This window comes from Anolis carolinensis, chromosome 2 (assembly GCF_035594765.1).
Source record: "Anolis carolinensis isolate JA03-04 chromosome 2, rAnoCar3.1.pri, whole genome shotgun sequence".
NCBI classification, from domain to species: domain Eukaryota; kingdom Metazoa; phylum Chordata; class Lepidosauria; order Squamata; family Dactyloidae; genus Anolis; species Anolis carolinensis.
This window is the reverse complement of record NC_085842.1, coordinates 245,857,364-245,870,848: the sequence shown is the minus strand read 5'-3', so window position 1 is coordinate 245,870,848 and position 13,485 is coordinate 245,857,364. Positions and strand designations below refer to the sequence as shown.

Sequence of the window (13,485 nt, the reverse complement as noted above, 5' to 3'; positions counted from 1 at the left end):
GCTGCATGCCTTCCTCCCCTGTCCTTTCTGCCACTGCATCCTTATGCCAAGAGGACAAGGAAAATGAGGAGGGTCTGAGTTAGTCACCCAGGGGGCTGCATCCGGCCCCTGGGCCTGAGTTTGCCCATGCCTGAGCTATGGTCCAAAGCAGTCATTTCTCCCAGCCCAATGTTAGGGTAGAGAGATGTGACTGGTAGTACCATTTCAAGGTATTTTATGGTGTGAAGCAAAGCCTCTGTGGGAAGATTTGTTTTCCGCTGCCCCAGAGATTACGACATGGAACAATAGATTCACACTACAGGAAAAGAGATTCCACCTGAATATTAGCCAGAACATCCTGACAGTAAGAGTTGTTCCAAATGAATACACTACCTGGGAATGTGGTGCAGTCTCCTTTTCTGAATGTTTATAAAAGGAAGTGTTTCGATGATGTATTTCTGTGGCCCATTTTACGCTGCTATATAAAATCCATATTATCTGCTTTGAACTGGATTATATGGCAGTGTAGACTCATGTAATCCAGTTCAAAGCAGATAATTTGGATTATCTGCTTTGATAATCTTGATTATAGTAGAAGGGGCCTGTGTGGCAGGGGGGGCTTTATTGACTGGCCTTTATGATCTCTACAACTCTATGTTTCTATTACTTTCAGTGCCCAAGCTTTCTAAGGCCCAAGCTTTAAACAATCTTGATGGACCATGCAGACATTGATTCCTGCATTTATATCCCACCCTATGGTTCCCTGTGAACTAAATATGTGCTCCTTGCTATGCCCTTCAACTGTGTTGAGTCAGCATCCATGTCTTGTTAGGAAAATAATAGCATTTGCTACATTAAGAAAAATATTTTTTTAAGCCCCAGCTTCTTGTTTTTATAGATTAAAAAACTTCTTGGAACAAGTAAACAGTGGGTGAAAACAAGACCCCCTACAAGTCTTGGACCAGGCTCTGAGCCCAATCTTCCACAATAGTAACTGGAAAGATTTTTGTTTTATTTATATCTTATATTTTCCCCAGTGTGGAATCCAAGACAGCTTAAAATACATTAGATTTTTTAAAGAATAAAATAAATATAATAAAACATTTTAAAAACAATTAAATCAGCTGTTCTCTTAAAACAGCCAAGCTGAGAGAAAGAAAAAGACAGCTTCAGCTTAAACTACTATGGGCTCCACAGCATGGGAGCAGCCACTGTCTCCTCACCACATGCACCAGTGATGAGTGGTGGGACCAAGATGATCTTGAAGGATCTTTAAAGCAACTTAAAATTTCAATTGGCTTATACAGTGGGATATGATATTTCAGATAGACTCAAGTTATTTCCAACCATTTTTCTAAACTGCCCTTCTTCAATTATATGTGATGATCATTTTAATGCATGTTCATAAATGTAAATGGGGTTCAAAATAGTGCTGCCTAGGTGGTAGCAGTATGCCAAATAAAATTGCAATTCAAAACAAATTGCAGAAAGCAATAGTTATCAAAATCATTAATACCACAGAGACCCAATAATCTCTCATCATTGACCATGCTGGGCGATATGAATGGCAGTCCATACTTTTTACATAGCCCCGGTGAGCATCTTTACTCAGCATAACAGAAACCAAACCTTAACAGAGCATTTCTTTTGATGTTGCTTTTATTTTTAATGTTGCTTTTTTGATCTGCCTACATTGTGTCTCTGTTCGAAGTATCAATCCACCCAGAGCAATGCAGCCTTCCAAACAGAGCATCCACAGGCCATCATCTTCTATACCAGTAGTAGAGAAGTGACTGCTAATGGTCCAGAATCTCAGGCTAAACTTTTCTCAACAGAACATGGACTGAGGACTCCAGCTCAGACTTCAGAGAGGAAATCTGAATTACAAAAGCCTGCTAGGGCAAAAAGCCATATTGTATCGGAGGGTCAAGGGAGTTTCTTCCCTTGTGTGGACCCAATTACTACGATATGTTGGCCAAGCCCAGGGAGCTAAATGCTGTGAAAAAAGACTTGCTGCAGGAAGGGGGTAGAGGCCACTGCTCCACTTTGCTGAATCCACAGTCATAAAATATACTGATGCTTGGGAGCGCCTTCTTCACCATCTGACTTCATACTGAATAATAACAGCTAAAAAGACTGAGGCGATTGGGACAGTTGACCGCATGCAGAGGGTCACAGAACTGAAGATCTTCAAAGACATGTGAAGCCAAATATAGTCCCAGATATCCTTTTGGTTGTCTTTGGACCTTGTGTCATGGCCTCTGAGTCACAAAAGGAATCATATAGTATGGTTTTTATTCAGAGACGTTCCAATATCTACCTCAAATTGTCCCAGTTTGCAAGCCAAAAGACATGGGATTTATCAGCTGTAGAACCACATATTACCATGAGAGAAGTTCTGCAAAGCAAATTAGTGCTTAGCTATACCTCTTATTTGTATAATTTTTTAACAATGTGTTTTGTATGCTACCCTTCATCTTAAGAGTGGTTTTAAGACATCATGTGTAACATTATTAGGAGTGGTTGTTGTTACTGCTGCTGCTGCTTCTTCTTTTGTAGCACCCAAGAATACTCCAAAGTTTTGTAACTATCTGAGTAACTAATCTGTCCAGAAGAACATCTATTACTGCGAGGATGCATTGAATTGGCAGAACTCAGCTGGATCTACAAGTGGCCATGCTGACTTATATGTTTGATATTGGGAAAAGGGAACTATTATTTCCAAATCTCATATGGAAATCATTGCACTCAATAAATTTGGAACCATATGACGCCATTTGCACAAAGTCACTTTTCAGAGAAAACTACTCTTTAAAAGATTGTTTTGGTTTGTTAGATGGGAATAACCTATTTGCTTCTCAGTGGTACACAATAGCTAACACTGTATTTTGTTGCCACAAATGTATGACAAGAAAAGCACTTGCTCTTTTCTGGATACTGCTGTAGTCTTTTGGTTTAGTTTTTATTCTCTGATGTGTTTTTAATTTGGTCATTTTAGTACAGTACGCTAATTCGTTTAATCTTCAAATACAACATAATGAATAGATTTTGGTGCACTATAAAGATCTCATATATCTTTTGAATCATATGGAATTTGAATTGATTTTATCTCTGCTTTCATAGGTGACCTGAATAAAGTCCAAATTAGCTTTCCAGAGATCTTAGGTATCCTTACATCCAGACATTGACTAGGTAGATTGCGGTAGGCAACTGTGTGGGGACCAAGTGTCAATTCCCCCAACACACACAGGCCACACATCCCAAGTCAAAATACTTTCATTTTCCTGTGCAGTCCTCCTTGAGATGCTGAAAAGAAGCAACATTGCATGTAGGACTGTAGAGGACAATGGAGGTATTGGGACCACTAGAAGATACTGGGATTCTTGTGGGAAATGGGATAGAGGTGATTTCATGGGTTCTCACACATTGGGGGGGGGGGCGGTTTCTGTGAGATTTGGGGACAAAAAATACCAAGAAATCACCTTGCATTTTTTTAAAGAAAAGATGGTGGAGTTGGTGGACTTTCAAGTACTGATGTGTACTTAAGGAGTTAGCAAATATGGTCCAGGGGCTGCCTGTGGTCTATATGTGTGCACTATGCTTATATCTGAGCTACACAGGTACTGTGACTTGCTGAAGGTCAACATCATGTGCCCTCAAGTCATACCATGAAACCAGGAAATTATAGTAGTAGGGCAGAATTCCCAGAGGATTTACTTTATAAATACAGTTCACAGGATATCCATCTTAGAAAACCACACACATGAGATCAGTGATTTCTGGTCTTGGATACCTAGATCTTGTTATACTCTAGGTCTCAGATTAGCTGACTAAGGTTATGATACTTAGGGCCTTAAGGAATTAAAGTCCTCAAATATCTGGGGATCCAAAGTTGGAAACCATGCACCATAGCAAGCTCAGTCTCAATTTATGACAAACATACCTGTCTTTTAGCTGGCAGGAAGCAGTATCCTCAGATGCCCCAAAATATATTTTATCTACTTTTTAAGAAAAAGTGGTAATAAAAACATTTTAACTTTACAGCAATCCATTAAAGAAAGTGTTCTGACATGATTGAGTGCCTACATACCAGAATCAAGGCTTTGTGGACCCATCCATGTTTCCTTCCCATAAGGGGTGCCTGTCCATCATGAGATAAATACTCACATGCATGAATATCAGTTACAGGTTTCAAATTAATGTTGCGTGCTCATTACATCCTTCAGTCTCACATCCCATTAGACAGCTGCTTAATTAGAGTGTGAAGGGTAAAAGACATACTATCATGTGCATATAGACTCCTTCCACATAAAGTTCCAATAAGTGTTTGGAAACTGATTGTTTCTTATAATGCATGGTGAGGGGCAGATTTATTCAGGATCCTTTTTGGTACTCAAGAAACCTCTTTTTCATTTTTCCCAATTCTTCAAATATACTTTCTATCTCTGTTTGAAATGATATTTACTTCTTAGCCTTCTTTGTTTCTCTATGTGGAATGGGAATGGAGGATGGAGTGGCATCAAGTCCTTTGCTTCAAACAAAAAAAAAAAATCTGACCAACTTTTCATTTCCCAGTATAGTCAATCCTTTACATTTGCTGGAGCTAAACTCTTTGGTCAACTTCTGGTGTGAGCCCCCAGGTGTTTTGGCCTACAACTCCCAGAAATCCCAGCCAGTTTACCAGCTGTTAGGATTTCTGGAAGTTGGAGGCCAACACATTTGAGGACCCACAGGTTGAGAACCACTGCCATGGAGCAATGCTGGAGGACCTAGACATTCTTAAAAAGAACATTGTAATCAAAGCCATGAATAATAGTTTTAATGTTGTATTGTTGTCAAGGCATTGAAAAGCTGCTTTCTATGTAAAGGTGCCTTGAATCCGCTTTGGGGTTGAGAAAGGCAGGATAGAAATATCACAAACAAACAAATAAATAAAATAATAAATAATGAAATTTGCAAAACCCAGACCTGCAAATGGGAGAGTAAACTATGTTAGTTCCTGACAGTCAATTGGTTAACTGGTCAACTGGTTATTTGACCCAGTGAAATAATAATGGTCTTTATGCCTAGTGGTATCCACTCTTTCACTTTGACTCCTCTTTTAGGAAGCTAATATAATCTATGAGTATTTCGCCATGTCTGAGAAAAAAGAGAACATGAATGCATAGAAAATTCCATTCAGATCCATTTCTATAGCAGGCCTATTGCAATTTTGACAAACAAGGAATGGTTAGCTCTTTAATGTATCTGTTCTACACATGACAGGCGCAGGTATCCACCAACTCAGAAAATGAGGAAGTGGCCGGTGGTTTTACATAATGGCTCTTTCTTATAACTTTCACCCTATGACTTTAAGCATATGCTCTTTTTGAAAATAGTCATTAACCTTTCACATGATGTATAACTAGCTTTATCACTCTGGAAAAAGAAAATCCCACTCTGAGTTCTGAAAAGACGACCCATTGGGACACACACAAATGGTAAACTATACCAAAGGACACAAAAAGGCCCATAAAACATCAGTAGGGTTATAAAGGTCTATGGATTTTAATTGCTGTGTGCCATTGGGCCTTTACAAAGCAATCAAGCAGGCAATCTCCAAAGACAGCCCTGCCATAATACATTTAACAATAGAGTTCTCACCCCATCAGCAGAGTAGGGTTTACGAAGGTCCCAATAGCAATTAATGACCTTGTACGCTCAGAGAAAAAGGCAAAATTACTTAAATTGGCTGCCCCTTTTTTTAAATGCACAATGTAAGTGAAAGATTCATAAATCCAGGCAAAGGAAGGACTGTGAAAGTTTGGAAAGAAAGAAAGAATGTTCATTATATGTGTGTGTGTTTTAAAAAGAGGATGCCTGTCCATAAACATTAGTGCACAATCCAAAAAAACTATTCTTCCCTGCTTGCAAGATGAGAAAGTTAACACAGTGCTTACTTATTCAAAACTGTGATTTACCAGCATCGGTGGGAAGAGAGGAGGCCCTAGCTGTTGCGGAGCAATAACACAATATTTCAAAAGTGAGAATTTTATTTGGCTTGATTGCTGGCCTGAGCATTCCATCTTAATTATGTGGTTGGTCTGAAGCAGCAAATATCATCAGCAAGAGCAGGAGTACAATTAAGTGGACAATCTTGTTAATTCCATTGAATCATAGTGAGAAAGTTTGGCATGCTTATATGAGTTTAACTTCAGGTTACATTGGCATGTAGCATAGTGCTGATACTTCACACAAGGACACAAACAGAGCATAAAAACCCAGCGAGTCCTAGATATAAGATTGAAGACAGGCCCAGAAAATCATAATGGGCCCTGAGAGGCATCCCCTGAACTCTCAGGATGAGCAAGAGATGTAATTAAAACAGGACAACAGCTGAAGTTAGGACATTTCAAATGAAAGCATAAGATCTTGGGACAGTTTGTCTCTTGTAATATTTGAAATGTATCTTGCCCAAGTGACAAGATATTTTTGAATGTTCCTTAACAGCATAGTGCTACTTTTCCCCCCACCCCTTCCCTTCACTACAGTTTAGCTTGGTTACTGTATGCCTTCAAGTTGCTTCCTAGTTACAGTGACCCCAGGGTGAACCAGTAGCTGGGTTTTATTGGCAAGATTTTTTTCCGAGGGAGTTTGACTTTGCTTTCCACTGAGAATATGCCTTGTCCAGAGTCACCCAATGGAGTTTCATGGCTGAGAAGGAATTCAGACTCACCCCTGACTTTGGGTAACACAGGACAAGGGTGCATTAAAGTGGCCTTTCCCCATGTTACTGCAGATCAGCCCCATGTGGCATTTGGCCACCACAGTGTAGATGGGGCCACGATCTCCAGAAACATAGGGTGCATCTACCAGGGGGAAAATAACAAATTTAAAGGGCTCCGGAGCTGCTCTAATGCAGCCCGGGAGCAGCCCTAGAGCCCTTTGGATATCCACATGGATATTCCATATTATGGAATCCTGAGATTTCTAGTTTGGATGAGGTACCAGCACTTTGGCAGAGAAGGCTAAGACCACATAAAATTGCAACTCCCATAGCATTGAGCCACAGTAGTTAAAGCAGTGTTAAACTTCATTAATTCTACAATGTAGGTGTATGCTATATAACTATAGTTGTGCAGTGTGAAAGGGCCTCATACTCAAAAACACACTGGAAGTTCTTGGTGAAGCAGGCAAGGCAAGTTGCTCAGGTTGAGGAATCACAGCAACAGTTTGAAGTAATCATTATATAGGGGCTCCCTGGTTCCCATTGACATCTCAAGTTCCTTGGTCTAGTTAACCAGATAAAGCAGAGCAACTCTAAAGAGTGGTCCTAAAGAGTGTGCGGCATAGCAGAAATCAGAGTAGTAGCACCTTCATGTTGTGAGCTATTTCAGTGGTATAGAGACGTGGCTGAGAGTTGTCTGCTGCCTGAATCACCAGTTATCAGACAAGCTGATATGGGAAGATCTCCTGTGAACAAGGACGAGTAATAATGATCCTTCAGAAAGTTGTTATCCTGCATTTAGGATCAACCCCTAGTCAGCACAATAAATTATGATGGAATATGGGAATTTTAGTTCAAAACATGTTCACTCCACCATTGCCATACATATCAGAAGCTTCAAAACCACAGAGGTAAGCACTCAATATAAAAAAGGTGGTACCTTTCTCACTAATTACTAACCACTCGTAAACTTTGCGAACAATCATGGGCATGGGTCCACTTCCTTAATTGTTTTTCTTTCCCACAGATCATATAATTAAAGAAAACTGAAGAAGTTATTTAAAACCATATAAAAGAGATTGTCTTTCTGTTTTTGAACATAGTGACTGAGTGGCCTTGAGTAACTTTCTCTTTCAAACTCTGTGTCCCTCTTAGTCTGACCTATTTCAGATACATCGTGAGAACCGATATGGTAAGAATGAAGAAACATTTTATACGCTTGACACTGATAAATGAAAACAACAAATACCAATTGAAAATGTAATAGTTTTCCAAGAATGAGAGCTTGAAAAGTTACTTTTTAGAAGAGTTGATATAGTGATGTGTCAAAGTTATCCATAACTGATCTATCCATGTGTTCAGTAACACATAGTTTCAGTACATCGTTATAGGTATGGTTCTTAAGTGCCAAGCTTTAAAGCACAATAGTATTTGAGGACAACAAAAGAAATGGGCAGAATTCAAATTATTTGCTTACAAATGCAAGTTACTGGTAAATTCCCTTTTATGGAACCCAATAGACAGCAAAGTTACATCACAAGCAATATGCAAATACAGCTTTACCATTATTATCACATAATGCAACTTTTAGTTTTAGTTTTTGGTCTCATTGAACAGTGGAGGAGATATCTTACTCCATGTTGTGCCCCATACTGTTGTGTTGTGTTATGTGCTGTGGTGGGTATTGTTAAGAAGAAGTATTTTGTAACATATTTTGTAGCATTCAGATTTTTAAATGGACTATTTTTATTTACTTTGGATAAATGGAAGTTATCTTTTGCAAATGGTAATTCGAAGAGTATCTAATTACTTGATAAGGGCTAGGAACTATGTATTTAACTAATGGCTTATAAAATACCTTGCCAAATTATGCGAGTATTCCTGGAATTTTATTTCTTTTCTCTCAGATCTTTTGATGAACAATGAATTCATAGGAGTGTATTTAAAAGCATTTAATAATAACAGTAACTATAGATTTTTCTTTACTGAATGTCTGCATGTAAATGTGTGGTAGAGAAGTGCCTTATGCAATTTAGATTTGACCTGTTTTTTCTTAAGATCAAAAATGTTCCGCTTATGCAACAAAATAATTGGGAGAAGAGTTGATATTGAGGCTAGGGTGGGGGGAACCTTACAGTATAATATGTACATCTGAAATTTACTTCTCTGAAGTTCAAGTTCACAATGTCTCCCTAGGGAACTAGTGTAACACACACATACACACATTCCCACACAACTCTTTTTGCATACACTGATATTTTTCTGTTATATCCTCTTGTATCTTCAGGCTGTGATTTCTTTCCCTAACAATTTTGTTCCACAAGCTTTTAGATTTTGACTTTAAGCCAGGAAGTTCTAACTCCAGGTCCGAATAATGCACTTATCTCAGATCCCAGTTTCATACCCTAGGCTGTTTATTGGTGGATTTCAAAAACAGTAATAGCATATTTCGGAACCCATGAGTAATTTAGGAGGCTTGAAGAAATCACTCTGAGATATATTTTTTTTCTAATTTCACATGACTGTAAAATTACTCACTTGAGTCGTTTACTCATACGAGCACCAGAAGCTGACAGTATATGCATTATTTTGGAAATACATAGCTCACAGATTCAGCACATGAGATTTTCATAGAGTGATTCATAAAGTAGCAACAGGAAATAGCTGTACCAATTAATTTTCTTCCCTACTGAAGTCAATGTATTTTGGAAGCATAGTTCGAAATATGGGGGAGAGAACGCAAGTATGCCTTGACTGTCATCTATACAGTTATATTCATGTGAATGCCTAATGTAAACTGCAGGGAGAGGGAATGCAGATATGCTCTGATGGTCATGTATACAATTAGATTAATGTTAATGCTTAATGTAGGATTTTAAAATACTTTAATGTTTAAATACCTGTATTTCAATTCAACATTAACATATTAAAACCACTACAAGTGGGCAAGATGAAGACATTGGCAAGAATATTTTGAAAAAAGGCCTGTAACAGCCTAAATGATCTTTCAGACCCTAGAGTGCCTTTAACACTGGGCACAACTACATTGGCCCATTGTCCTAAAAGGAGGGGCAAATAAACTCTGTAGTGGCTAAATGACGCACAGAGCTGATTCAAGTTAACATGGGTCAAGGCAGTTTAATGTAGCCTTGAACTGCATTGACAATAATTATGAGTTGCTCTAAATTATCCCCAAGAATCTGGAACAAAGCTTAACTTTGAGCCCATGTAAGAGGAAACTGTCTGCAATGGTTTACATTGCTATCCTGTATTTCTCAGGTTAAGGTGGCCTAGGGACCACCTTTCCCTTCCCATTTTCATTGTTACAGCAGCCAGCAGACACAACATGGAATGATGCTAGCCAAAGTGATAAGGCATTTGGAGAAGGGAGGGGAAAAGAAGGGGTCATTTCTTCCCCCCTCCAGGTGACAGCTATGGTGCACCTACTGTCTGCTGTCACAATGAAAACAGGAGAGGGATGGTAAAAGTGGCCATCCAATGACACCAAACCAGCTTCACTGTTGGACAGTGAGGACTCTCTCCTGCATCTGCAGTGGCCCAGGGGCTGCCAGTAAAACCATCCCAGGAATGATCCAGCATTTATCAACCAAATGTGCCAACTCCATTATGATACAAAAAATCCAAAATCAACACCCTGCCAAATTAGCAAATTTTAGCAAACATAACATGAACAAATGCTGGAAATGTAACAAGGAAGTAGGAACTTTCTTCCATCAATGGTGGAAATGGAAGAAAATCAAAGAATACTGGAAAAATGTCCACAAGGCGTAACAATCAATACTAGGAATTAAGTTCCCTCTGTCTCCAGAAACATATCTACTAGGCATACCAAATGTAAAAATAAACAAGAATCAAGACAAATTACTATTTTTATTGGAACTGCAGCAAGACTAGCAGTAGCTAGAATATGGAAGCAAAAGGAGGTACCTACCATTAACAACTGGATCTTAAAACTGTTTGACATAATACAAATGGACACTTTAATTCAAAGACTAAGAAAAGTCAAAGAAAAAACAGACTGGCTGGGCTTCAGAGATTTCATTCGGAAAGATGGATATAAATTAACAATAAACTTATTTGATATGTGAAATACAGCAAAATAACAAGACTGTTAATACCAGAGATGAAAATAGACAACAAGATTTTAAAACCCTCAAGAGGACAATGGGAAGTCAACCAATTTTTTTTTACTTTTTAATTTTTATTTTTTTTCTTGTCTTTTTTCTTTTCTTTTCTTTTTTGTTTTTGTTCTCTACTTTCCCCCACTATCTATCACTATTTCTACACAATTGTTTTCCTCGCTTTCATTGTAATTATAGATAAAAGCACAATAAAAAACTACAGTAGAGTCTCACTTATCCAACACTCGCTTATCCAACGTTCTGGATTATCCAATGCATTTTTGTAGTCAATGTTTTCAATATATGATATTTTGGTGCTAAATTCATAAATACAGTAATTACTACATAGCATTACTGCGTATTGAACTACTTTTTCTGTCAAATTTATTGTTAAACATGATGTTTTGGTGCTTAATTTGTAAAATCACAACCTAATTTGATGTTTAATAGGCTTTTCCTTAATCTCTCCTTATTATCCAACATATTCGCTTATCCAACATTCTGCCGGCCCATTTACGTTGGATAAGCGAGACTCTACTGTATTTAAAAAATCCAAAATCAACAAAAAAGCAGTATTTTTATTATCAAACAGAAATGTACCAAATACATCATGCAAGCTTTTGAAGTTTAACTGAGTTCTTCCTACTGCAAATATTTTAAAACATATATATGAAAAAGTTACGATGTTAGTGTTATGGGATCACATTTTGCATAAGATGGACTTATGTTGTCAATTAACATGTTGTAGAGATAGCAATATAGACAAGACCACCATACCTTTTAGGGCACCTCCAGACTCTGCTTAAACTTGCTTCGGATCGGGATTAAGAAACCCGCCCCAAAGTCGGTTTAAGTCTCCTTTGCTCACTGCCTGTCTCCATGCCATCTTGAAATCTTTCATGATGGCGTCGGGCCACCCCAACCCTCCCCCCCCCCCCCAAAGCCTTAAAATAAAGGAAAACTTGCCAGGTCATCATTAGACCTCTCTACAGCCCTTCTGGAATGTACCAATGACATGCCAGGAGGTGGGGAGGCAGGAGTGATATGCCCCCTGCCACCTGATGTATCATTGGTATGTTCCAGGAGGCCTGCAGAGAGGCCTAATGGTGACGAAATATGTTTTCATTTGTTTTTAAGGTTTGGGGGATGTTGGAGCGGGTGGGAATTGTGCCCTCTTCACTTCTCCAGGCTTATGGGGCCCAAAGAAGTGAATTGGGATGTTGGGACAGACCCCATTAGAACCGGGCCTTTCAGGGAGACCTGGATCTAATGGGTTATCTAAATAATTTATGACAAAGCATGATTTACCAAACAACACCTCAAATAAAAATCCAACAGGGCTCGGGATATGGGTCCTGTCTGGAAGGGCCCTTAGTCATGTAGGGACCAGAGACAAAAGGCAATAAAAGACAGGTAATAAAGTCCCAACTCCATTAGCAACGGAAAAGTTACTCCTGTGCTCTTTATAACAGCAAATGCAGATTTTTGAGACAGAGCTGGTAGCAGTGCATAACAGGGAGTTCCCAATGTGTGGCATTCCCAGTCCCAAGAATGTAGCACTCTTCTTTATTGGTCGTCTGCCAGTGTTTGGAAATGTTTCTCCACCAGAACAATGCCCCCTCACACACAAAGACACCCCCTACACACAACAGATGTCAGGCCATTCTGGTTTACATCTTCCAGAATTCCCTAGCCAACATGATAATAGGCTGTACTAGATGTGGGATTCTGGGACCTTTAATGTAAACAGATTTTATGCCTATTTAATGGCATGAATTTGAGTAAAAGTCCAATTGGAAAAGACTAATTGAATCAGTGAGCGTTACCTAAGTTCAACAATTGATTCAAGGGGTCTACAATGGGCTGCACCCAAAGGATTAAGGTAGTATCTCTTTCCATCCAGTGCCCTCATTTTTAATCATTTATTATTGACTAATCAGAAGTACAGTATGACCACTGAATCTATGGAGAACATCTTCTCTGTGGATACCTGAAATTGTAGATTCCTATTTTTGACTATATTTGACTGGAATCATACCATAGAATCACACTGGAGGACCTAGAAAGGACTGAAACATTACCAGGGGGAATTTCTTTGAATCATGGGTAAGTTAAACAATGAATATAGGATCTGTAGATAATGGGGACATCCTGTATAACTTTCCCCATTTTCTCTCTATTTGCCACACAAAATCTATTTAACCCTTTCCTCCCATGGCTGTTGTTCCTCATCACAAAACCCAAAACAGGATACTTCCACCTCTTTTTGCCACCCAGTCCATTAAGGTTTGCCTGTGGAGTCCAGCCATTCCACAAGCTCCCCTTGCAGTACTCCACTATTAGAATGTAGATATACAATTGTTTTGTACTAGAGAGGAGGACATAACTCAAAACCAAATGCAATACATCATGTTGACATAACAAATGTGGACATTAATTAAAGAGCAGCAGAATCCTGCAGAGAGGTTTGCCCTCCATCTGCTTGACCTCAGGTAATAACCATGGTACTTTAACCAGTACTGACAGATTTTCTTGTATTTCTCTGGACTCACTAAAGTTGCCACCCTTGGTATAAATAATAACCATATGTGTCACAGACAGCAAGTGGAATATAATTGTCTGAACTTCTATTTATTTTTTGTTTTTTTTAAAAGTAAT

At 38.7% G+C, this 13,485-nt stretch overlaps 1 long non-coding RNA gene across 1 annotated transcript in view; it reads left to right on the top strand.

The window, feature by feature from the left end:
* LOC107982374 (uncharacterized) overlaps positions 1-13,485 on the top strand; it is a 46,981-nt gene that overhangs the window by 20,461 nt on the left and 13,035 nt on the right. The window lies entirely within an intron of this gene.